At 37.0% G+C, this 23,789-nt stretch overlaps 1 long non-coding RNA gene across 1 annotated transcript in view; it reads left to right on the forward strand.

Annotated features, from left to right (window-relative positions):
- Positions 1-23,789, forward strand: part of LOC102127669 (uncharacterized) — a 198,832-nt gene that overhangs the window by 112,246 nt on the left and 62,797 nt on the right. Inside the window, exon 4 of the long non-coding RNA XR_006692093.3 lies at positions 17,950-18,081. This is a non-coding gene — a long non-coding RNA (uncharacterized lncRNA). The remainder of the gene's footprint in view (positions 1-17,949; positions 18,082-23,789) is intronic.

Below are 23,789 nucleotides of genomic sequence, written 5' to 3' on the forward strand. Positions count from 1 at the left end.
TTCAACTGGAATACTACCAGCTCTTCTTTATATATCTGGTAGGATTTTGCTGTGAACCTATATGGTCCTGGGCTTTTTCTTGATGGTAGGTTTTTATTACTAAATCAATTTTAGAAGTTGTTATTGATCTGTTCAGGAATTCCATTTCTGCTTGGTCCAATCTTGAGATGTTATATATTCTCAGGAATTTATTTATTTCATCTGGGTTTTCTAGTTTGTGTGCATCAAGGTGTTCATAGTAGTCTTTTGAATTTTTTTGTATTTCTATGGGGTTGGTGGTAATGTCCCCTTTGTCATTTCTGATTGAGTTTATTTAGATCTTCTCTCTTTTTCTCTTTATTAGTGTAGCTAGTAGACTGTTAGACTAATAAAGCTACTGGACTAGTATCTAGTACACTACTAGACTAATAAAACTGAATTCTGTATTCAATAAATAAGCAAATACTGTATTCACTGATCTTTTTATGCTTCTTGAGTCTCAAATTCCTTCAATTCAGCTCTGATTTTGTTTATTTTTTGTCTTCTGCTCACTCTGGGGTTGGTTTGCTCTTGTTCCTCTAGTTCCTCCAGGTGTGATGTTAGATTGTTAATTTGAGATCTTTCTGCTTGTTTGAATAAGTGCTTAGCATTATAAACTTTCCTCTTAACACTGCTTTAGGTGTATCCCAGAGATTCTGGTATATTGTATCTTTTTTCTCATTGGTTTCAAAAAATTTCTTGATTTCTGCCTTGATTTCATTGTTTACTTAATAGTCATTTAGGTGCAGGTTTTTTAATTTCCATGTAACTGTATGGTCTTAGTATTAATTTCTATTTTTATGGTGCTGTGGTCTGAGAGTGCTTGGTATGATTTTACTTTTTTTGAATTTTCTAAGGATTTTTTTATGGTCAATTATGTGGTCTGTTTTAAAGCATGTCTGTGTGCAGATGAGAAGAATGTATATTCTGGTGTTGGAGGGTTGAAGAGTTCTGTAGATGTCTATGAGATTTATTTGGTCCAGTGTTGTGTTCAAGTCCTTAATATCTTTGTTAGTTTTCTGCTTGATGATCTGTCTAATACTGTCAGTGGGGTGTTGAAGTCTCCCACTATTATTGTGTGGGAGTCTAAGTGTCCTTGAATGTCTCTTGAAGTTGCTTTATGAATCTGGGTGCTCCTGCGATTGGGTGCATATATATTTAGTGTAGTTAGGTCTTCTTGTTAATTTGAACTCTTTACCATTACCCTTCTTTGTCTTTTTTTTAATCTTTGTTGGTTGAAAATCTGTTTCATCTGAAATTAGGATTGCAACCCTGCTTTTTTTTGCTTTTCATTTGCTTTGTAGATGTTTTTCGATTATTTTACTTTGAACCTATGGGTGTCATTGCATGTGAGATGAGTCTCTTGTGGACAGCATATAGTTGGGTCTTGCATCTTTATCCAACGTGCCATTCTGTGCCTTTTAAATGGGGCATTTAGCCTCCTTACTTTAGAAGTTGGAACCTGTCATTGTGTTGCTAGCTGGTTATTATGCAGAATTAACTGTGTGACTGCCTTATAGTGTCAGTGATCTATGCACTTAAGTGTATTTTTATGGTGGCTGGTAAAGGTCTTTTTTTTTTCTCCATATTTAGCACTCCCTGAAGGACCTTTTATAAGGCAGATCTGATGGTAACAAATTATCTTAGCATTTGCTTGTCTGAAAAGGACCTTATTTCTCTTTCACTTATGAAACTTAGTTTGGCTGGATATAAAATTCTTCATTGGAATCTCCTTTCCTTAAGAATGCTGAATATATAGCACCCCCCCCCCCACCCCCGCCACCCCACCCAATGTCTTCTGGCTTGTAGGATTTCTGCTCTTAGATCAGCTATTAGCCTGATAGAGTTTCCTGTGTAGGTGACCTGCCCCTACTGTCTAGTTGCCTTTAACAGTTTACTTTCATTTCAACCTTGGAGAATCTAATGACTGTGTGTCTTGGAAATAATTGTCCTGTATAGTATCTTGCAGGGATTCTCTGGATTTAAATATTGAACTATCTAATGAGATTGGGGAAATTTTGGAAAATATGTTTTCCAAACTGCTTACTTTCTCCCCTTTCTCCTACAGGAACACCAAAAAATCGTAAATTTGGTTTATTTACATAATCCCACATTTCTCTAAGTTTTATTCATTCTTCTTTATTATTTTTTTCTCTATTTTTATTTAACTGAGTTATTTTGGAGAACTGTTCTTTGAGCTCTGAGATTCTTTTCTCAACTTGGTCAGTTCCACTGTTAATAATTGTTATTGTATCATGAAATTCCTGAAGTGACCTTTTAAACTTTATCAGCTCAGTTTGGATCTTTCTTATAGTGGTCATTTCGTTTTTCATCTCCTGTATCATTTTATTGTTTTTATTAGATTCCTTGGATTATGATTCAACTTTCTCCTAGATGTCAATGATTTTTCTTCCTATCCATATTCTGCATTCTATTTCTGACATTTCACCTATTTCAGCATGATTAAAAACCATTGTTGGAAAACTAGTGCAGACATTTAGAGGTAAGAAGACACTCTGGATTTTTGATTCGCCAGAGTTCTTGCACTGTTGTTTTCTCATCTGTGTGGGCTGATATTCCTTCAATCTTTGAAGTTGCTGTGGTTTCAGTAGTTTTTTTTTTTAATTTTATCTTCTTTGATGCCCTTGAGGGTTTGATTGTGATATAAGGGGGGTTTAATCAACTGGCTTTGATTTTTGTCTGCTCTTGGGTATTGTGAAACCCTCCTCTGATTACTGTCTCCAAGACTGCATTCCTTTTTTGGGTGCTCTGGTCCAAGGGTGTATCCTTGTTGGGTCAGGCCTAATCTGCTGCCTGAGTGCTTCCTCAGGGAAAAGAGGGGTTGCAGCTTCCCACAGAGTTCAGGCAGAAGTAGGACTGCTGAGCTGGAAACACTAGTGGGTGTAGCTAGTCTGGCTATGAGAGACTAGGTGAGTGGAGTTGCCTGCCCAGCCATCTGGGTATTTCCCAGGCAACATGAGGCTGCACCCCTCAGCACATCCACGCAGAAGTCAGACCACTGGACTGGAAGATCTAGAAGATGTGGCTGGCTGGCTATGAGAAGTAAGATTGGGTAGAGTCACCTACTCTGCCATTGGGAGTTTCCCAGGACAACAGGAGGTTGAGCCCACTGACTAAGTTTAAACAGAAGTGGGACGGACCACTGGCCTGAAAGCTCTAGCAGGTATTTCCCACATGTAACCAGTAGCAGGGGTAGATCTAGTCATCTGCTCTGCCATCCCATGCTCTCCAGGACAACAAGAGACTGTATTCACTGGCTGAGTTCACACAGAAATGGGACTGCTGGACTAGAAACTTTAGCCAGAATTGCCTGCCTGGCTACTAGCAGTAAGAATGTGTGGGGTAACTCAGTCTGCTGTCTAGGTGCTTCCCGGGACAATGGGAGGCTTTCCCCACTGGCTGCATTAAGGCAGAAGAGGGATCACTGAGCTGGAAGCTCTAGAAGGTTGCCTGCCTGTCTACTAGTTGCAGGGGTGGGTGGGGTTGCCCACCCTGCTGTCCAGATGATGTTTCCTGGGACAACAGGAAACAGGAGGTTGTGCCCTCTGTCTGAATTCACATAGTAGTAGGACTACTGAACTGGCAGCTCCAGCAGGAATTGCCTCCCTAGCTATCCATATCCGGTTATGAGGTTGTCTGCCCTACTGTCTGGGTGTTTGCCAAGACAACTGGAGGCTGTGGCTGCCAGCCAAGTCCAGGGAGAAGTGGGACAACCGGACTGGAATCTCTTGGTGAGCCCTGGCCAGGAAAGGGCCATTGTGACTGTGGCCTCTGTTGGGGCTATGGCACTGGTATTGGTCTGCTTTGGGGCTCAAGTCTTGTAGAGGTTCTTTTGGATTGGAGAGTTTCTCCCGCAAAACATCCAGGTGGCTCTCTGTCTCAGTCCAGAAACATGGTGGGTGAGTGTAAGGGGGCCAAGAGGATTCTCCCATTCCCAGTCTTGCACAGGTCCCTATGAAGAGTGTTAATCCTCCAGGAGGCTCTCACTCACTCACCCTTTCCCATGTTGTAGGAGTTCTCCTGACTTCATGCTGAACCCAGACAGGCTGATGCCTAGTTCTACTTTTCTCTGCTCTCTTCTCCCTGCTGCCTTGATGAATCCTAAGATGATTTCTCAGATGATCAGTCTGCAAGGTCAAGGTTCACTACCCATTTTGTTTTCTCTCCATGAAATTGGCTCACATGAGCTGCTTCTAGTCTGCTGTCTTGGCCCGTCCCTCAAGTATTTTCTTTTATGATTAATGTTATTTCTGTCATCTATGGAATTTACATTTAGAACTATATTTCAAATTGACTTTTGTATATGGAGTGAGTTCAGGATTACAATTTTTATTTTACAAATGAAAATACAGTCTTCCAGTAAAATATGGTAAAAATAATTTTCTTTCTTTATTGAGCTGACAACTTTGTCAAAAATCAATTATATATAAATATGAAGCTTTATTTCTGGACTCTTTATTCAATTCCAGTGATCCATTTACATAATATTGCACCAATACTACTGTGTCTTGGTTACTATGGCGTTATATTGAATTGGAAATAAGATAAAGTTCTTCAAAGTTGTTCTTTTGACTTTCAAGATTATTCTGTTCTTACATATGCTTTGAATTCCTAAATAAATTTAAGTTTTCTTATCAAAATGCTAGTATTGGCTGGGTCCAGAGCTTCATGGCTGTAATTCCAGCACTTTGGGAGGCCTAAGGGGGCAGATCATTTGAGGTCAGGAGTTTGAGACCAGCCTGGCCAACATGATGAAACCTCATTGGCTCTACTAAAAACTACAAAAATTAGCTGGGTGTGGTGGCCGGTGCCTGTTACTTGGAAGGCTGAGGCGCTAGAATCACTTGAACTCGGGAGGCAGAGGTTGCAGTGAGCCAAGATCACACCACTGCACTCCAGCCTGGGTAACACTGCATCTAAAAAAAAAGGGTAGTATTTTTTTATTAGAATGGTGTTAAATCAATCAAGATGTGCATTCAACATTATGTACATCTTGATAATATTGTCTTCTGACCTATGAACATGATGTATCAATCCACGTATGTATGTCTCCTTTAATTTCTCTCAGCACTATTTTATTTTTCACATCTTACACATGTTTTAATCACATTTTTTGGTATTTGATTTTTATGCTGATGTAAATGGAATTGCTGTTTAAAAATTCATTTGCCAATTGTTGGTTGTTGGGTGTCTTAGGGGTTTCTTGCGCCACTACAGTGGAATGCCTGAGGCTGGATAATTTATAAAAACACAATTTTAAATATAGTTCTGAAGCCTGGGAAGTCCATAATCAAGATGCCAGTATGTTTAGTGTCTAGTGAGGGCTGTTCTCTCTGCTTTCAGGACGGTACCTTGTTACAGTGTCCTCGGGAGGTGAGAAAAACTGTGTCTTTAAATAGCAGAGGGACAAAGAGGAGTGAACTCCCTCCATCAAGCCCTCTTGTAACAGTTTTAATTTATTCATGAAGGTGCGGCACTCATGACTTAACTAACTCCCAAAAGGCCGTACTATTTAATACTGTTACATTGGAGAGTTTTTTCAAGAGATGAATTTTGAATTGTAAGGGACACATTCATACTGTAGCATTCTTTCCCTGCCCTCCCCCGCTAATGTCCTTCTCACATGCAGTGTACCTTCACTTTATCCAGACAGTCTCAAAAGTCTGTACTCGTTCCAACATCATCTCAAAAGTCTAAAATCCAGAGTTCCGTCTAAGTCAGAAATGGGTGACACTCAAGGCACAATTCATCCAGAGGCAAATTTCTCTTAAGCTGTGGGCCTGTGAAATAAGCAAGTTATGTACTTCTAAAACACAATAGTGATACAGGCATAGAATAGACATTTCTGTTGCAAAAGGAATAAACAGGCAAGAAGGAAGAGGTAACAGGTCCCAACTAAGGTTAAAACCTAACAGGGCAAGCAACATTAAATGATAAGGCTGAAGAATAGTCTTTTTGAACTCCATGTCCCACCAAGAGGACACACAGGAGTGGGGATGTCCCCCTCCCCTACAGCTTCACTGAGTGCAGCCCATGCCACAGCTCTTAGAGATAGTTAAGTGTCTACAGTCCTCCCAGGCAGGAGTTGCACATTGGTGGCACTACAGTTAACAGGCCTTGGGGGTAGTTCTGACCTCACAGTTCTTCCGGACATTGTCCTAGCATGGGCTGTATTTGGAGCTCCCACCTCTGCTATATAGTTCTCTGCCTCGGGAAGGCTGTCTGAAATATTCTTTGAAATGTAAGTAGAGGCAGCCATACTTCCACAGCTTGTGTGCTCTGCATGCCACATAGATGATGCCAAAGTTTAAGGCATGAGCCCTTCAAAGTGGCATCCCAAATCACACCTAGGCCCACCTGCACCACAGCTAGGGTAGCCAAGAAGTAATACACTGGAATACAAAGAACAGAGAGCTAAGGTATCACAAGCACCCTAGGAACCTCCCTCAAAACTATTCTGACCCCAAGGTGAGGGAACTCTGGGCCTGCGATGGGCATGGCAGCCTGGAAGATCTTTCAATTGCCTTTAAGTTCTTTCTACTACTTTATGAATAGTACATGGCTTTCTTCTATTTATACTAATCTTTTTATAAAATGATCTCATGTCTACATCCTTGGTTTTCTTTCCTAAGTGTACTTTTTTTTTTTCTTTACTTGGCCAGGCTGAGAATTTTCCAAATCTTTACAATCTGCTTCTCTTTTAATTATAAATTTTATCTTTAAATTATTTATTCTTTCTTCCCTTTTACTATAAGCAGTTGAAAGAAGCCATGCAGCATCTTAAATGCTTGTTGTTTAGATATTATTTTCTGACAAATACATTAGTTAATCACTCTTCAGTTCTTCCTTTCACAGGATCCTAGGACACATAGAATTCAACCAAGCTCATTGCCCCTTTTTAACAAGGATGGTTTTTCATCCAGTTTCCAATACCTTGTTCCTCATTTCCACCTAAGATCTCATCAGAATAGCCTTTACTCTCCATATTTCTATCAATAGTCTGTTCATGACCACTTAAATAATGTTTAAGAAGACGAGGCTTTCCCTACAGCTCTCCTCTTCTTCTGAGCCCTTGCTAGAATTGTTCTTAATGCTCTGTTCATGGTAATACAAGCTTTTTTTCTGCATGAATTTCAAAACAGTTCCACCTTCTACCCATTAACTATTTCCAAAGCGGTGTTTATATTTTTAGGTATTTGCTATAGCAACACCCCACTCCTGGAACCAAGTTCTTTCTATGTTTTGTGATAATAAAACAGAGTACCTAAGACTAAACCATTAATACAACTAGGAATTTATTTTCTCGTAGATCTGGAGGCTGGAAAGTCCAAGATCAAAGTGATAGGTTCCATGTCTGGCAAGGGCTATTCTTTCTGCCTTCAAGTCAGTAGGATTTAGGGAGATATCCCTCTCAATTACTAATATTTGTGGTCCATCTTTTCTCTTTTTCAGTTTGAGGGATTTATCAGTTTTGTTGATGAACCAACTTTTGACTGTTGACTTTCTTCATTATTTTCTGTTTTGTTGAATTTTTTCACCCTTTTATTATTTTTTTATCGCAACTATTTCTTTTGGCTTTATTTGCTGTTTCTTCTCTTCCTCCTCATCTTTTTCCTTCTCCTTGTCCTGCACCTCCTTCCCCTTCTTTTTTTTTTCATTTTGTCTAATCTTCTTAACATGAAGGCTCTGAAAAGGGATTTTAAATATTTATTTTTGAACCAAATATAAGCACTTAAGCCTATAATTTTTTGTTTACAATGTTTTACCTGCATCTCAAAAATTTTGACACTTTGTGTTTTTGTTATCATTCGATTCAAAAGAAAGATTTATTTTGGACTGATGAATTATTTTAATAATATGCTGCTTGATTTTTAAGGATTTAATTATTTTTTTAAATCTTGTTATTGGTTTTCTCTTTAATACTATCACAGTCAGAGAACATAATCAATCATTTAAGTCCTTTGAAATGTATTGATATGTATCTTATGACCTAGTACATGGCCTATCATGGTGAACACTGCATGAAAACTTTCAAATAATGTGTATTTTGCAGTTTTCTGTAATGTTTTACCCATTTCAATTTGAATTGATTGATAATATTTTTTCAACTCTTCTGTATAATTCCTGATATTTTTCTACCTTTATAACAAGTAGTTGTTAAAATCTTCATACATGATTGTATATATTTGATGTGTCCTTTTAATTCTTTTCATTTGTTTATATATTTAAATCATTATTTTATTTTATATATACTTAGGAATGTTATAGTTCTTAATGACATGTTCTGTTTTAAATTTTGGTAATGTTCTTTGTCTTAAAATTTACACTTCCTAATGTGAATATAGCTATAACTACTTTTTTTTTTCGTTTAGTATATATAGTATATCTGTTTCCACCCTTATATTTTTAGTCTGACTACAGACTATTATATTTAAAGTGTGGATGTTATAAACAGTTAACAAGCTAGATCCTGCTTTTGTATCCAGTTGGATACATTGTGTTCTTTCATTGGAATGCAAATTAGAACAATATGGAAGTAATTTTATTTAAAAAATTTCTTTTAATTTAACTATTGATGTGACTTTTGTTAGTATCATCAGTTTCTTGTTTCTCTCTTATTCCTTTTGTGATTCTTTCGTTTATTGTGGCTTTTTGGGTATTTATTTCTTCTACTGAATTTTTCTTTCTGTTCCTGATGTTATTTTTAGTGATTTCTCAATAGAGTCATTATGCATCTTTACATTATCAATATATATCTTCACATGTTATATTACTTCACAAAAATCTTGCATCAGCATAATTCCTCCCTCGTATTGTATTTTGAAATATAAAATTTTCTTTTTATAGTTCTGCATCTGCATTATATATGTTTTCTTATGCACCTTCTATAATTTTTACTGTTTTCTCATTAGCCTGCATTTCTAGTGCTGTTTTCTTTATAATCTAACAGTTACTAGGAGAGCAGGATTTCAGTTTGGTCTTGGATTTTGTTGTTCATTGTTTCCTTTTGGCTTGAGTTTATTGTGGACAGAGAAGGTAACAATATTACTTACTTTGGGAAATATATATATTTTTAAATTGACTATCCACATTTTGTAAATGTTCTATGAAGTCTTGAGAAAATGTGAATATTTATTTTAGGTATGATATGTTCATATCTGTCTTTCAAGTATATTAAATTTATGAGAACCCTATAGTGGCTTACGTATCTTAGGTCAATAGTACTAATTTTAATGAAAAAAAAAACTATGCTCCTTATTTCTACATTGATTCCATTTTTTGTTAAATTATTATCAAATATTAGTAAATAGACATAATACAATCCATAGAGAAGTAAAACACTATTTTAAAACATGTTTTCACCTAATTCATTATTCTATAATATGATTGTTTTTTGTTTATTGATAGCTATTACTTACCAAAAGACTGAGATTATGCATACAAATAAAATATAATGCATGGTATCCATAATTTATGTAATTCCTAAACCTTTAATACAAAAAGAGAGAAAAAACTTAAAAAGAAAGAAGTAAAATCAATAAAAATATTGCATTTTAAGGACATAATATATTTAATTATTAGTGCTATCAACTAACACATCGTGGGCACTTTTGAGAGAAAAAGTTGATGTAACATGTTGCAGTATAAAACTACCACTATAATTGCATAGTTCTGGTTTTTCTCTCTGAATTTTGAGAGCCTCTGTAGACCACACAAAGTTAAAATAAGGATATTAAATAAACCTCCTCATACACAAAAAACTCATAATTCAAATGACTAAATCTAAGAGTTTATCTCAAACCATTTCTATCAGTACTTTACATACCTGATGTGACAAGGAATGAAAGTAATGTGTGCGCTCTGGTACAATTATAATTTAACCAATTTTTATATCTATATTTTTTCATTATATATGTTAGCTGTCATTGAGAACATATAGGTTCTCACTATATTTTACTGTATCTTAAAAGTATATTATAATATTTAATACAAAATGAATTATAGAAAATGGTTCTAGAGAAACAAAAGTTTAAGGATACATTTTCTGAGTTGGTTCTGGGGTTTCTCTGAATTTGTTCTCTAATCTGATTAGACTTAAATATGTTCCATATATTTAAATACATATATAATATTTAATGCATAATTAAATATTACTCTATTTCCAGTAGTAAAAGGAAGACTAATAGTCCATTGAATAAGCTATTTACAGAGAAACAATATGTTTGAATATGTTTGTGTTAAGTACCCTTAACCAGTTCTAAGATAAAAAGAGCTAGGTGATTCTATAGATGGTACTTTTAAAGATTTCGTGAGTAAGACCACAAGAGCTCAGGCAACTAAAACAAAAATGCACAAATGGGATCCCATCAAACTGAAAAGCTTCTGCACAGTAAAGAAAGTAATCAACAAAAGGATTAGACAACCCACATAATGAGAGAAAATACTTGCAAACTATTCAATTAATGAGATTAATAATCAGAATATATAAGAAACTCAGACAACTCAGCAATAATAATAATAAATGATCTGATTTAAAATATGCAGAAGATCTGAATAGATATTTATCAAAGGAAGAGATGTGAAGGACTGACAGGTAAATGAAAATGTACTCAAGATCACTAATCATCAGAGAAATGTAATCAAAAATCACAATAAGATACTCTCTTACCCAAATTAAAATGGTTTTATCAATAAGATGAAAAATAACACATGCTGGTGAGACTGAGATGAAAGAGGAACACTCATACACTGTTGGTAGAAATGTATATTAGAACAATATGGAGGTAATTTTATTTTTAAAAAAAATGGTTTAATGAACTCACAGTTCCACATGGCTGAGGAGGCCTCACAATCATGGCGGAAGGTGAAAGAGAAGCAAAGGCGGATCTTACATCTTGGCAGGAAAGAGAGCTTGTGCGGGGGAACTCCCATTTATAAAACCATCAGATCTCTTGAGACTTATCCACTACCACAAGAACAGTACAGGGGAAACCGCCCCCATGAATCAATTATCTCCACCTGGCCCCACCCTTGACACTTGGATATTATTACACTTCAAAGTGAGATGTGGGTGAGGACACAGCCAAACCATACCAAAACTTCTAGTTTTAGGTGGTGTCCAGAACAAGAGAAGGTCCTGCAACAAGTCCAGCCTGCTGTGAGAGCTATTCTGCCACTTGGGCTATATAATTCAGCACATCCTATGGTGTTAAAGTATCAACGGCAGATAGGGATGTCGTTTGGAGACGTTGGCAGGCCCCTGTAAAGAAACCATAGTGCAAGACTTGAGGATTTTGGAGCAAGGTTATGCTGTCATTCAGAGATAACTACTCTCCCTCTGAGAGTCAGCTCTTGGCCAGCTATTGAGCCTTCATAGAGACTGAATGACTGACCATGAACCACCATGTTATCATATGACCTGAGCTGCTCATCATGAATTGGTGGCTACTGACCCACAAAGCCATAAAGTTGGGTGTACATAGCAACACTCGTTCATCAAATGGATGTGACTGGGGCTAAGCAGGTCCTGAAGGCACAGGTAAGTGACATTAAGAAGTGGCCCAAATGCCCATGATACCCACTCCTGCTATACTTCCTGCTCTCTGCCAGCCTACAGCTATGAAGTCATTAAAAAGTTCCCTAGAAGCAGTCGACAGAGGAGGAGAAGACTCAGCCTGGCTTACAGAGGGTTCTGCAAAATATGCAGGCATAACACAAAAATGGACAATTGCACCCCTATAGCCTCTCTCAGGGATATCCCTGAAGAACAGTGGTGAATGAAGATCCTCCCAGTGGACAGAACTTCAACCATTCCACCTGATGATACACTTTTCTTAGAAAGAGAAATGGCTAGAGAGGTGATTATCTGCCAATTCATGGTCTGTAGTGAGTGTTTTTTTTTTCTGGATGATCAGAAATGTAGAAAGGACACATGGGAAAATTGGTGACAAAAAAATTGGGGAAGAGAGATGTGGGCACACCTCTATGAATAAGCAGAATATAATGAATATATTGTATTTCATGTGAATGCTCACCAAAGAGTGAGCTTGGCAGAGAAGGATTTTACCATTAAAGTGGATGGAATGACCCATTGTGTGGATAAATACATGTCAGTCTCTTTCTCCAGCCAACTTTATCATTTCCCTCTGGGCTCATGAACAAAGAGGCCATGGTAGCAAGGATGGAAGTTACACATGGGCTCAGAAACGTGGACTTCCACTCAACAAGGCTAACCGGACTGCAAAGAACTGAGTGTCTAATCTCCCAACGGCAGAGAACAATACCGAGCTCCTGATATGACACCATTCCCTGGGGTGATTAGTCAACACCTGGTAGCAGGTTGATTAGCTGAGAAAACATCCATCATGAAAGGGGCAGTATATTGTCCTTCCTGGAATAGATACTCTGAATATGGATTTGCCTTTCCTGCACACCACAACTACCATCTGTGAACTTAACTCACTGGCTTGTCCATTTTCATTGTATTGCAGATCACATTGCTTTTGATGAAGGAACTCACTTCACAGCAAGGGAAGTGCAGCAATAGGGCCAGGAACACAAAAATCATTGGTCTTACTCTGTTTTCCACTATCCTGAAGCTTCTGGCCTGATAAAATGATGGAATTGTCTTTTGCAGACTCAGTTACAGTGCCAGCTAGATGGCAATACCTTGCGGGAATGGGATGAAGTTCTCCAGAAGGCTGTATATGCTCTCAATCAGGGATCAAATATATGATACTATTTATGTAGTAGCCAGAATTCATGGGTCCAGGAATCAAAGAGTGGAAGTGGGAGTGGCATCATTCACTACTGCACCTAGTGACTCACAAACAAAATGTTTACTTCCTGTTTCCATAACATTATGCTCTCCTGACCTAGATGTCTTAGTTCCAGAGAATGGAATCCTTCACCGGGAGACACGAGAATAATTTCCCTGACCTGGGAGTTAAGACTGCCACCCAGCCACCTTGTGCTCTCCATGCTCCTGATTCAACAGGCAAATAAGGAAGTCATGGTGTGGGCTATAGTAATTGATCTGACTAACAAGGGGGAAATTGCTCCATCATGGGGGTGAGGGAGAGCATATCTGGAATACAGAAGTTCCCTTAGGGCACTCTTAGTGTTCCCACACTTTGCGATTAAGGCCAGTGGAAAACTACGATAACTCAGTTCAGGTGGAACAACTCATGGGGCAGAATCTTCAAGGAATGAAGATTTGAGTCTTTCTACCAGGTAAGGAACCAGGACCAGCTGAGGGACTTGCTGAAGGCAAGGGTTGTACAGGATAGCAGTAGAAGGTAGTTATAAATACTAGCTACAACCATGTGGCCAGTTCCAGAAATGCGGACTATAATTGTCATGAGAATTATCTCCTAATTGTGTTATGAATATGCCTGTATGTATGTATATATACATATGTTAAACACTATCTTTGTTATTTATCCTCTTTTGTTTTTCCATATCAGGTAACATAAGCTATATTGACTCTTGTATAAGGATTTAAGTATTGTTCATTTTACATCATAGTATTTAAGTTATGGAACATGAGGAGAAAAATGTCACTCAAGGACTTCATCTCTTTTCTGAGGAAGACATTAGTGTGCATTTGGTAGTATGAAAATTGTTGTATCATGTTAGGTGAAATTACAATGTTATTGTTATCTTTATCTGGAGATTAGGCATGATTTAAGGAGATATGTAAGCCAAATTGATAAGAGGTAGATCTGTAATTATTAATAATGTCAACTTGACTGGGCTAAGGGATCCCCAGATAACTAGCAAAATTTTATTCTGGATATGTATGTGAGGGTGTTTCTGGAAGAGATTAGCACTTGAATGAGTAAACTATGTTAAGATCATCTGCCTTCACCAGTAAGGGTGGGCACCCATATTCAGAGGGACTGAATAGAACAAAAGGGGGGAAGTTTCTTTCTCTTCTTGAGCTGAGACATCCATTTTCTCCTGCCCTTGGACTTTGATGTTCATGGTTCTTGGGTCTTTGAACTCAGTATACATTCAATTTTCCTGAATATCTTTTTCAATTTTAGTTACTTTAATCTCTGATTTTACATCTTGCATATTATTTTTTCCTAAGAATATTTAATAATTTTATTTCAAAAATAATTTTAGACACAAATTCCATTTGTGACCATATTAACAACAATTATTTATTATTTGCCTATACCATTTTTACCATGAGTATTCTAGTAGCATCATCTCTCCATTGTTGAGTTATTTGTTTTCTTCTCTTAGTCAATGGAAACAGTTCTCTGAGGAATTTTTACTTTGAAAGGGCATTGAGTAGAGTACTTTATAAAAATTATTACAAACGAACTTGTCTTCCCTTTAGGAGGAAGGGATCACTGAACATTTGGTTGTATGGCAATAGTTGTATCATGTAATGTGGAATTATGATGTTGTTGCTGTCTTTATCTGGAGATCAAGTAGGATTTAAGGAGATATATATGCCAAGTTTACAGGGTGAATCAAAGAAACATAGAGTTGGTAGAAAAGAATATAGAGTTCTTTTTTTCCATGTTCTCAGTTACACATGGGCATTCAATTCACCTAGCATTTTTGTGTTTTCTCTTTATACCCAAAGAGTTATGAGTATAATTACATCACCATTTTCTGAAAGAAAATGTTGAAAATGTGATGTCAGCTGAAATTTTTACCTTTATGAACATATATTTTTTCTACCTGGATTCTTAAAAGATGTTATTCCTGTTAAAAATTAACATAAATGCACTAACAAATTTCTGTTTCTTTAAATTTGACTTTTAGTTATCTATTTCATTATGAAAACTTAAATTTTTATTTAAATTAGAAACATTTTAAATTACTTATTTTATTATTTCATATCCTATATCTCCTATACTCACCTCTTTTGAATTTCCAATTTTATATAAAATATTTGAAAGCAAATATACGTTTTATATTTTCTCATTATTTTTCTTTTTTTCCTGAGGTTTGTGAGAATTTTTTCTTTATGCTTATATCATGTATTCAGTTTTAATCCAAGTATAAACTCCTACTCATTGCCTCAATTACAGTTTTAGTTAACAGAAAATCATATATTTTTGTCTCTCCTGATGTTAGATTATTCCTCCTTTATAACTACAGTTAAATTAACAAATTAAAAACATTTTTTAATATGGCTGTATTAGTCCTTTTTTTTTTTTTTTTTTTTTTTTTTTTTTTTGAGATGGAGTCTCACTCTGTCGCCCAGGTTGGAGTGCACTGGCGCGATCTCGGCTCACTGCAAGCTCCACCTCCCAGGTTCACGCCATTCTCCTGCCTCAGCCTCCCGAGTAGCTGGGACTACAGGCGCCCGCCACCTCGCCCGGCTAGTTTTTTGTATTTTTTTAAGTAGAGACGGGATTTCACCGTGTTAGCCAGGATGGTCTCGATCTCCTGACCTCGTGATCTGCCCATCTCGGCCTCCCAAAGTGCTGGGATTACAGGCCTGAGCCACCGCGCCCGGCCTATTAGTCCATTTTAAATAACTTCCTGAGACTGGGTAATTTACAAAGGAGTTTAATTGACTCACAGTTCAGCATGGTTAGGGAGACCTTAGGAAACTTAGAATCGTGTGGAAAGGGAAGGGGAAGCAAGGCACCTCTTTCACAAGGCAGCAGGAAGAAGTGTCTAGTGAAGGAAGAAGAGCCCCTTATTAAACCAGTTCTCGTGAGAACTCACTATCATGAGAACAGCGTGGGGAAAACCAACCCCGTGATTCAATTACCTTCACCTGGTCTCCTCCTGGACACATGGGGATTATGGAGATTATGCGGATTATAATTCAAGATGAGATTTGGGTGGAGAAGCTAAACCTAGCCATATCAATGGGTAGGAACATAAATTTTTCCTATTATTGAAGAGTTGTTTCATGGAAAATAGTTGTTCTGACTTCACAGACAGATATCATTCTTTTTAATTGCATTGTGTTTTCATAAAATAGAATTTTTTTCTCTCCTAATTCTTATAAAGGATTGACTATATTTAAATAGGATTTATAGTTAAAATTGAGGTGAACATCTCTAGTAGGCAGTGTCATGTTCAGATGATACATGCTTAGATGATACTTAACAATTTAAGAACAAAGGTCATGGGCAGATATGCAAGAAAAATAGAGACTTGAAGTAGGGACGGTGGGATTAGATGACAAATAACTGTTTTCTAGTTACAGTAGTATTCTGAAGCCAGTTGAGGTCTGACCTCCTGTTAGTAGCCAGCCCTGGAAATGTCTCATTTTTTATCTCCCACTGTCATGTATGTGAAGTGGGGTATAAGTACTGCTGTGTGAAATCTGGCTGGACTGGCCTATGAAACTGTGCCTTTTCCAGAAGTGGCTTTGAGGTTCAAATGTAGCATTAGTCTATTCCTTACTCCACTTCTTGCTGCTCTGAATTAACATTGATATTAACATACTGATGTGATCTGTCATGTGTATGTCCAAGGCAAATATTCCTACTTAAGTGGACAGCCAATGATCAGGCTACCTCTTCCACTACAGTGTAAGTTACACATTTTTTAAAATTTCTAACATTAAGGTGCTATCTTTTTCTAGTTTTCAGAAGAGAGTCCAGAATTTCCCTTTTTATATCTTTTTTGGTTACTTTCATGAGAATGATGGAACTGGACCTTCAGATGTATGTGCTCAAGTTTCCATCTTCTCTATATCCTACAGTGTGTTTGTTTTATTAGAAATATTATGTTGCTGCCCTACTTAAAATTCTTCAGAATTTTTCCAATATCTAGAAGTTAAATTAAAATTATTTAGGAGAGCACTTAACGGCCTTTTAAAATCAAATCATTAAGCATTTCTGCTACATGGAATCTCATGTTGCTGATCCATGACTTTAAACTCCAGCCTGCAGAGTACTTTGTTTATATTTTTCCAGTATCTTGTCTAATCATTTGACCACAAATGTCTTTAGCTTGGCATGCAATCTTCAATTGCCCTTCTCTTTACTCCCCATTTTTTCATACCATGTCCTTCCTATTTTTAAGTTTTCTGTCTGAGCACCGATGACTTTTGAGTTTGCCATTTCTCTTCTTATTCTTTATCTTTCCATTTTTCTATTTCCAGTATTTCATTCACTGTAGAGCTATTCTCACTTCCCTATGCTGTAATTTCTCTCATTTGTGTTTTTTGTGCCTCACTCCTTTCTCTGTTGGGAAGACCCTTCCCTTTCTCATACATTCTCTGCCTCATAGCACCTATTTGTCTTTCACACTTTACCTGGACATCATTTTGTCTAGGAACTCCACCGTGATTTTCCAGAATGGCTCTGACATTCGACTAGGGTACTTTTAGACCTCTTCCAGCAGCCATCATACTCTCTTACCATTCTATACTTGATTGTTTCTTTCTTTTTCTTTCTAGATGTGAGCTCCTTGAGGGAAGAAAGGCATGTTCCATCTTTATATCCTTTGTATATGTCATGTAAGGTATGCTAGACAATTTATTAAATTAATAATTATATGAATGTATACAGTTTTCTAAAGGAGTAATTTAACATTTTAAAAATGTGTACTTTGATCAAGGCTTTAATGTAAATGTATGACAGAACTGGAAATAAAAATCACTTAACTACCGACTTATCCCTGCCTTTTTTACGAATTATGTCACTTATTCTTGGGGAGCATATGTGTAAGTATTCATGTTTTACTCAACAAAACATTATTAAGTGCCTTACATGACAGGAACATAATAATGTCTGGGGATAATAGTGGACAATATGCCCTATCTACCAATTTGTCATGTATTTCCTAATCATTATTTGGTTTAAAGAAATGTATTTTAGTTGTTGGATATATGCTATAGGGCAAAAAGAAAAAAAGTAGATTTTGTTTTCAAAGTTTTTGCAGGAAATGATTTTCAAAATTCTTTCGTATCTTTTGCAGAGTGTCTCCAGAAATAAAAGTGTTACCAAAGGATCACTTCAGAAAACCTACACCTAGAGTCCATTTGAAAACTGCCCTATTTGAAATGAAGTGGAGATAAGTAATAACAAGGACTTCCCCATATAACCCAAGGTAAAACTAAAAGCAATGCCATTTCCAGCAACATATTATGAGAACGGGATGTCTTTGGCTTTTAGCTTCTTCTCCTGTTACTTCCTTTTCTAATTCTTAATATTTAAGCCAGAGCCAACACTGCAAAGTTTAGTAGAACAATTAAAATTATGAATTTTAATAGAATGTAATTTGAAAGGTTTTTGCCTTGTGAAATAAGTATTATTTGCTTATCAACACTATCTGTAGCATCCAAAGTTCTAGAGTTTTCTTGAAGACACTTATAATTTTTCCTATCACAGTCCCATTACAAGGGTAACATAGTTTAGTTTATGTTGGTTTTACTTTTTTAAAAATCAGTGGGCCAAGTGTTTGATTTAGTAACTTGGAAAAAGGTTCATATTTTTTGAGTCTCCTGGAAGCTCAAAGCATATTTTTCAGGGTACAATTTAACCTCTCAGCTATTTGGTTTAAACCATTTATTTATCCGTGGTTAGGATTAGAGTTTGACTTATAGTAGCTTCAGGAAACATTCTCTGACCTTTACTCTTGACCAATTTACCTTCAAATCTAAACCTGAGGATGACTGATTAGAATCGTCTGTCAACTTTTCAAAGCAACAGTGCTTCATTCTTTTTCAAGAAGTAAGGTAAGGGAGACAGATATTTCACTGCACATCAAAATAAATAAAAATATAACTCTTTCATTGGGTTGAAAAATATTTTTCCTGGAGAGAGTTTAGACCCAGCTCATCTCACTCCATTGTCCTATTCAAAGATGATAGTCAGAGGTTAATATCGTGGCCAATTTGTATCTGAAGAGTACTAAGGTGAATGAAACGGTTCTCCCCAGAGCAAGAGGGTTTTGGGCCTCACATCTTAAAGATTTAAATGACCACTTTAAAGTTATCAGGAGTCCTGTGAGAAGAAATCATTTTACTTCTACATGTTGTATAATGCTCTTGAAGCTTGTATTCTAAAGAAGATGACAGTCCATTAAAAATAGTTTGATTTTATATAATTTGAGATGGTGATAGAGATGAATTACAGTACAAAGCAAGGTAATACAGAAAACCATAGCATGAGGAACTAGAGTTAAATAAGATGGGAGAAAGAATCTGGAGATAATTCTGAAAGATAAAAAATCTAGTCACCGAGCAATTTGGGTTGAGTATACCAGGCAAGGGACAGCAAGTGTAAAGCCTGTGGAATGGGAGTAGGTTTGGGGCATGCAAGAAGAAGCAAATGAGCTAATACAGCTGGAATATAATAAACTGAGAGAGTGATTGGGCATATAGGTGAGGGACAGGTCACATAGTCTCTTCTAGGCCCTCAGTCAGGAGTTTGTATTTAAGATGCAAAGAAAAGTCATTTGGAGAATGTTATGCAGGAAACTTGATATCATGTTTATTTATAAAGGATCATTATATCTGCTGTGTGAAAAAGGGTCTGTGGGAAGTCAAAAGCAGTGTCAGGTAGACCAGAGAGGACTGAGTGAGATAGGTGTAGCCTGGCCAGAGACCAGGTGAGAGACTGCAGCAGGCTGGGCTGTGCAGTTGCAAAGAAGGTCCTGGATTTGGAATACGTTCTGAAGAGAGAGCTGACAGAACTTTCTGATGGATTGGATTTAGAGAATGAAAGGTTTTGGCCTGAATCATTGGGTGAATGATGATAGTATTTATTCGTTTAGAAACAATAGAGAAAGAAGCAAGTTTAGAAAGAGAAAAATGAAAGTTTTGTTTTTGTTACATGAGTTTAATGTACTTATTTGACAGTCAAGTAAAAATGTCAAGTAGGCAAGTAAATTTTAAATTTGAATTTATAAGAGTTTAGGGATAAAACTGTATTTCTGGGAGACATCACCACATAGATAGTATTTAAAATCAGGTTGCTGGGTAAAAGCAAAAATGCAGCTAAAGAGCAGCGGGGTAAGGACTGATCTCAGGGGACGCCAGCATTTAGAAATCGGAGAGAGAAGGGGATTGATTCAGCAAAGAAGAACTGGAAGAAATAAGCAACCAGGTAAGAGAAAAAACCGGGGAGTGGGTGGTTCTGAAGTCAAATGAAGAGGGTGCTTGAAGGATGGGGCAGTCTCATGTCAAATGCTGTATGAAAACTGAGTAAGATGAAGAGAGAATGGTTGACTGGATTTAGTGAGATGAATGTCTTTCATGACTTTGACAAAAATGGTTTCAATGCAGTGGTTGGAAGAAATCTTGATTCAGATGGGTTGGAAGGGAAAGCATTTCAAGGTAATGACAATGACTATGGACAAATCATTCGAAGTTTGTTTGGTATGAAGTGGGAAGAGAAATGAGGTGGAAGTGAGAGGTTGTGAAGCTGTACAGGGATTAAGAGGGGATCTTTTTGTTTTTAAGATGGAAACTATTACAGCATACCTGTGTGCTGGTGGAATTATCCAAGGGAAAGGAAAAAGTATACTTTTAACTTGGGATGAAAATTTTTTTCAGGAGGGAAGAATGGATGGTATCTTATGCATAAATGGAGAGAGTGACAGAGAGAAGGGACTAAGTCCTGAAACGGGGGGAAAAAAAAAAAAGAAGGTGTCAGAGACCACTCCATATGCACAGAAAGCACTCCATAAGAGGGTCAGTTTATCAAAACCCCAGCACTAGGCTTTGATCCTTGAGGTAAACAGCAAAGATAAACAGACTCCAGAAACTAGAGCAAAATGGGAACAGAGAGGACAGTCTTCGTGTGTGTGAGGGATAAGCAAACTGTACTTAGTGAATGTAGTGATTCCCTATTTCAACGATAGATCATTTCTAGATTCATTAGTTAGGTCAAGCTCCCTTTGAAGCAGACTTAAGACAACCGAGCTTTCCCACTGCAGTACTTTGGCGCAAGCTGACAGAGGTAGTTCCAGCAGAAGTGATTATCAATACAGTGTTTGTATTTACACTAATGAATAATTAGCTTGCATTGATTAGTTTGTTGATGGGTATAAGAAAGATTGTAAATACCATCCTCTTAATAACCTAATGGGTTAAAGTCGGGCGTTGCTGCCAGCATCTGAAAGCAGGAGGAACCAACCTCAAAGTATAAAAGTTAACAAGGATAAACCCACTGGGGATCAGAAACCTCACAGATCATCCTAAGGAGTGTAATCACAATGAGAACAGCTAGGAACTGCTATCTATGTAATACGGTTTTACAAAATAAAGGCAGCTGTTACATATTTTTAAACTGTAGCATTTTATTTATTGTTTTACACTTCTAAAACTGAGAAATATTAGGCAGTACAGAAATGTCACTAAAACATTTACATACTGTTCTACCAAGTCTTATAAGTGAATAACCTTATAACTCAACAAAGATAAAAATAATGCAACTAAAATAACTCCATTCTCCTGCCCTATCATCCTTTCTCCTCCCTTTCCCCTAGAAATAGCCACTATTCTGACTTTGAAAAATGAAAGCACATAAAATCTCAGGACCCCAAACTAACTATGCCAAAGCCAAAAGTTCAGCTTGGACACTGAGTCACACAAAAAAATTGCCTTTCCTTTTGTTCCTAAACAAGATAGAAGGACACATGCATATCTCTCCTCCTTCACTCTGACAATGTAAATTAACAGCTTATCTTCACAGGCACTGGACATAGACAAGACTAGAAATTATTCCTCTGCCCACCCCAAGATAAATACATGTTTGACTTCTTCCTGTACTCTGTTGACTTTATCTTATATAAAATGTAGATTTATGGAGCATGCATTAGTCCATAATTGACTGTTCCTCTACCTGCTCCTTTTACATGTAATGTGGATTCAGTGAGTGCTAATCAAAGTCTCACAAGGATGTGACTACTTATATCACTACCTACACTCCCTTTTTTTTCCCTTCCCTCCTTCCCCTTCTGCCTACTCTTTACCCTTTAAATAGTGAAGTCCTCAAAATGCTGTTTTCAAAAGACGTGGATCACAGATGCTCCCTGTGATTTGTGTTTTTCTCCCCCAGGCATGTCCTCAACCTGGGCAAAATAAACCTCTAAATTGATTTGAGATTCACCTCGGTCATTTTCTTTTGTTTATGGTGATGATCATTTGCATGCCTTTCTTGGTAATTTGGTCATATGTAGAAGCATCTCTGATTCCTTTCCTCACATACACACACACACACTATTAAAGCTTTTCAATTATACTTGTTAGAGCACAGGAAGGAAGACTTTATTCAGGACCAACATAATAGGCACAGAGACCCTGGCAATGCGATTTTGCCATGGGGTAGAAAGATTAGGCTTGGGAATGTATAGCCAAGGAACAGGGTGAGGGTCATTAGATAACAAAAAAACTAACAGGAAACATCAGGGGTAGGGGAGATTCTGGCTAAACCAACCTAACAGAATTCTTGCTGAAGGCAGGCCAGAGTGATCAGACATCACCTGGGGGATGGGGGAGGATGAGAACCCGCTAATCAGGTATCAAGAGTGGTAAATATTAAAGGTAGAGGATTCTTGCTAAACTGACTCAGCAAAGTTCTTTGCTAAAACTGGGTTTTATAAGGAAGTGTACAGATGGGCCTAGAACAAGGTTCAGGAGCATCATTAAAGATTGGCCAAGCAAAGAAAGTTTGTCAGCACACACACACATAATCACATTCACATACTCCAAGGTAGTTCTGAGTCTTTCTGCATGGTTTCTTTTTGTTACTGTTTCCCCCTTCTGAAAACATATTTTCCCATATATGGCCACCTACCATTCTGTCTTGAAATGACAGTTTGTGGTGACTCCTTCTTAGGGTCATGTTTCAGGAAACTGGAGTGGCAGAAATGAGTATGAGGCAGTATCAACCAGGTAATGTTGAGATGTGAACCTAACCCAATCATATTATCTAACCTCACACTTGAAGAAGGTTATCTAAGTTCTGTTTCTGCATGAAGACACTTCTCAAGGAACTCTAGGCCTTAAGGGATTCATTTTTTTCTAGATTAGACATGGAGAAATTGTGGAATTGGTGAAGTTACCCTCTCTGTGCCACCCACGTCCTCAGCCCCTCGCTTTGGCAGCTGGTGCCCTCATCAGTGTGGTCTGACTCTCCAGCAGGCGACCATTTCTCCCTGAAGGCTTCTAGACTTAACTTTCCAAACCCCATTTCCTTCAAAACTTGCTTATACTGTTTCCCATTCCTGGACTGTTGATAATCAGAGATACAACCACACAACGAATACTATATGTCAAGTATTTTGATAGACATTTTGCATTATTACACGTATTCTATCATTTGATCCTGACATTAATTATGCAAGATAAGTCTCATTGTTATTTCCATTTTACAAATGAAAATAACTAAAGCCCAAGATAATACACCTAGTCAACACCAGAAAATATTTTGACCCTGATCTGCCTTACTGGAATATATAATACTGTCTAATTATAGAACACTCTGCTGATTTTCATTAGCTTATTCAAGCTCAAGTATTAGTAACAGATATTGTACAAAAATATTTAAGCATAAAAAGATGGATAGTGTCTACTCATTACTAAATGTAAATAGGTCTTTTTAGCCAATCTATTTCACAAGGTAATTATACAGGCTATAATGAGTAGAAATTTCTGGTTTTATGCAATTTGGTTTTATGTTATATATTGCTTAACAGTTTTGTCTCAACAAAGATAAGTTTAGAAGTACAGATACAAATTATAGAAAAAAAAATTTATCAAATAATATTTAATCAAGTTATAAAATAATAAGATTGTGAAAGCTGAGCAT

Source organism: Macaca fascicularis, chromosome 14 (assembly GCF_037993035.2).
Source record: "Macaca fascicularis isolate 582-1 chromosome 14, T2T-MFA8v1.1".
In the NCBI taxonomy this organism is placed as follows: domain Eukaryota; kingdom Metazoa; phylum Chordata; class Mammalia; order Primates; family Cercopithecidae; genus Macaca; species Macaca fascicularis.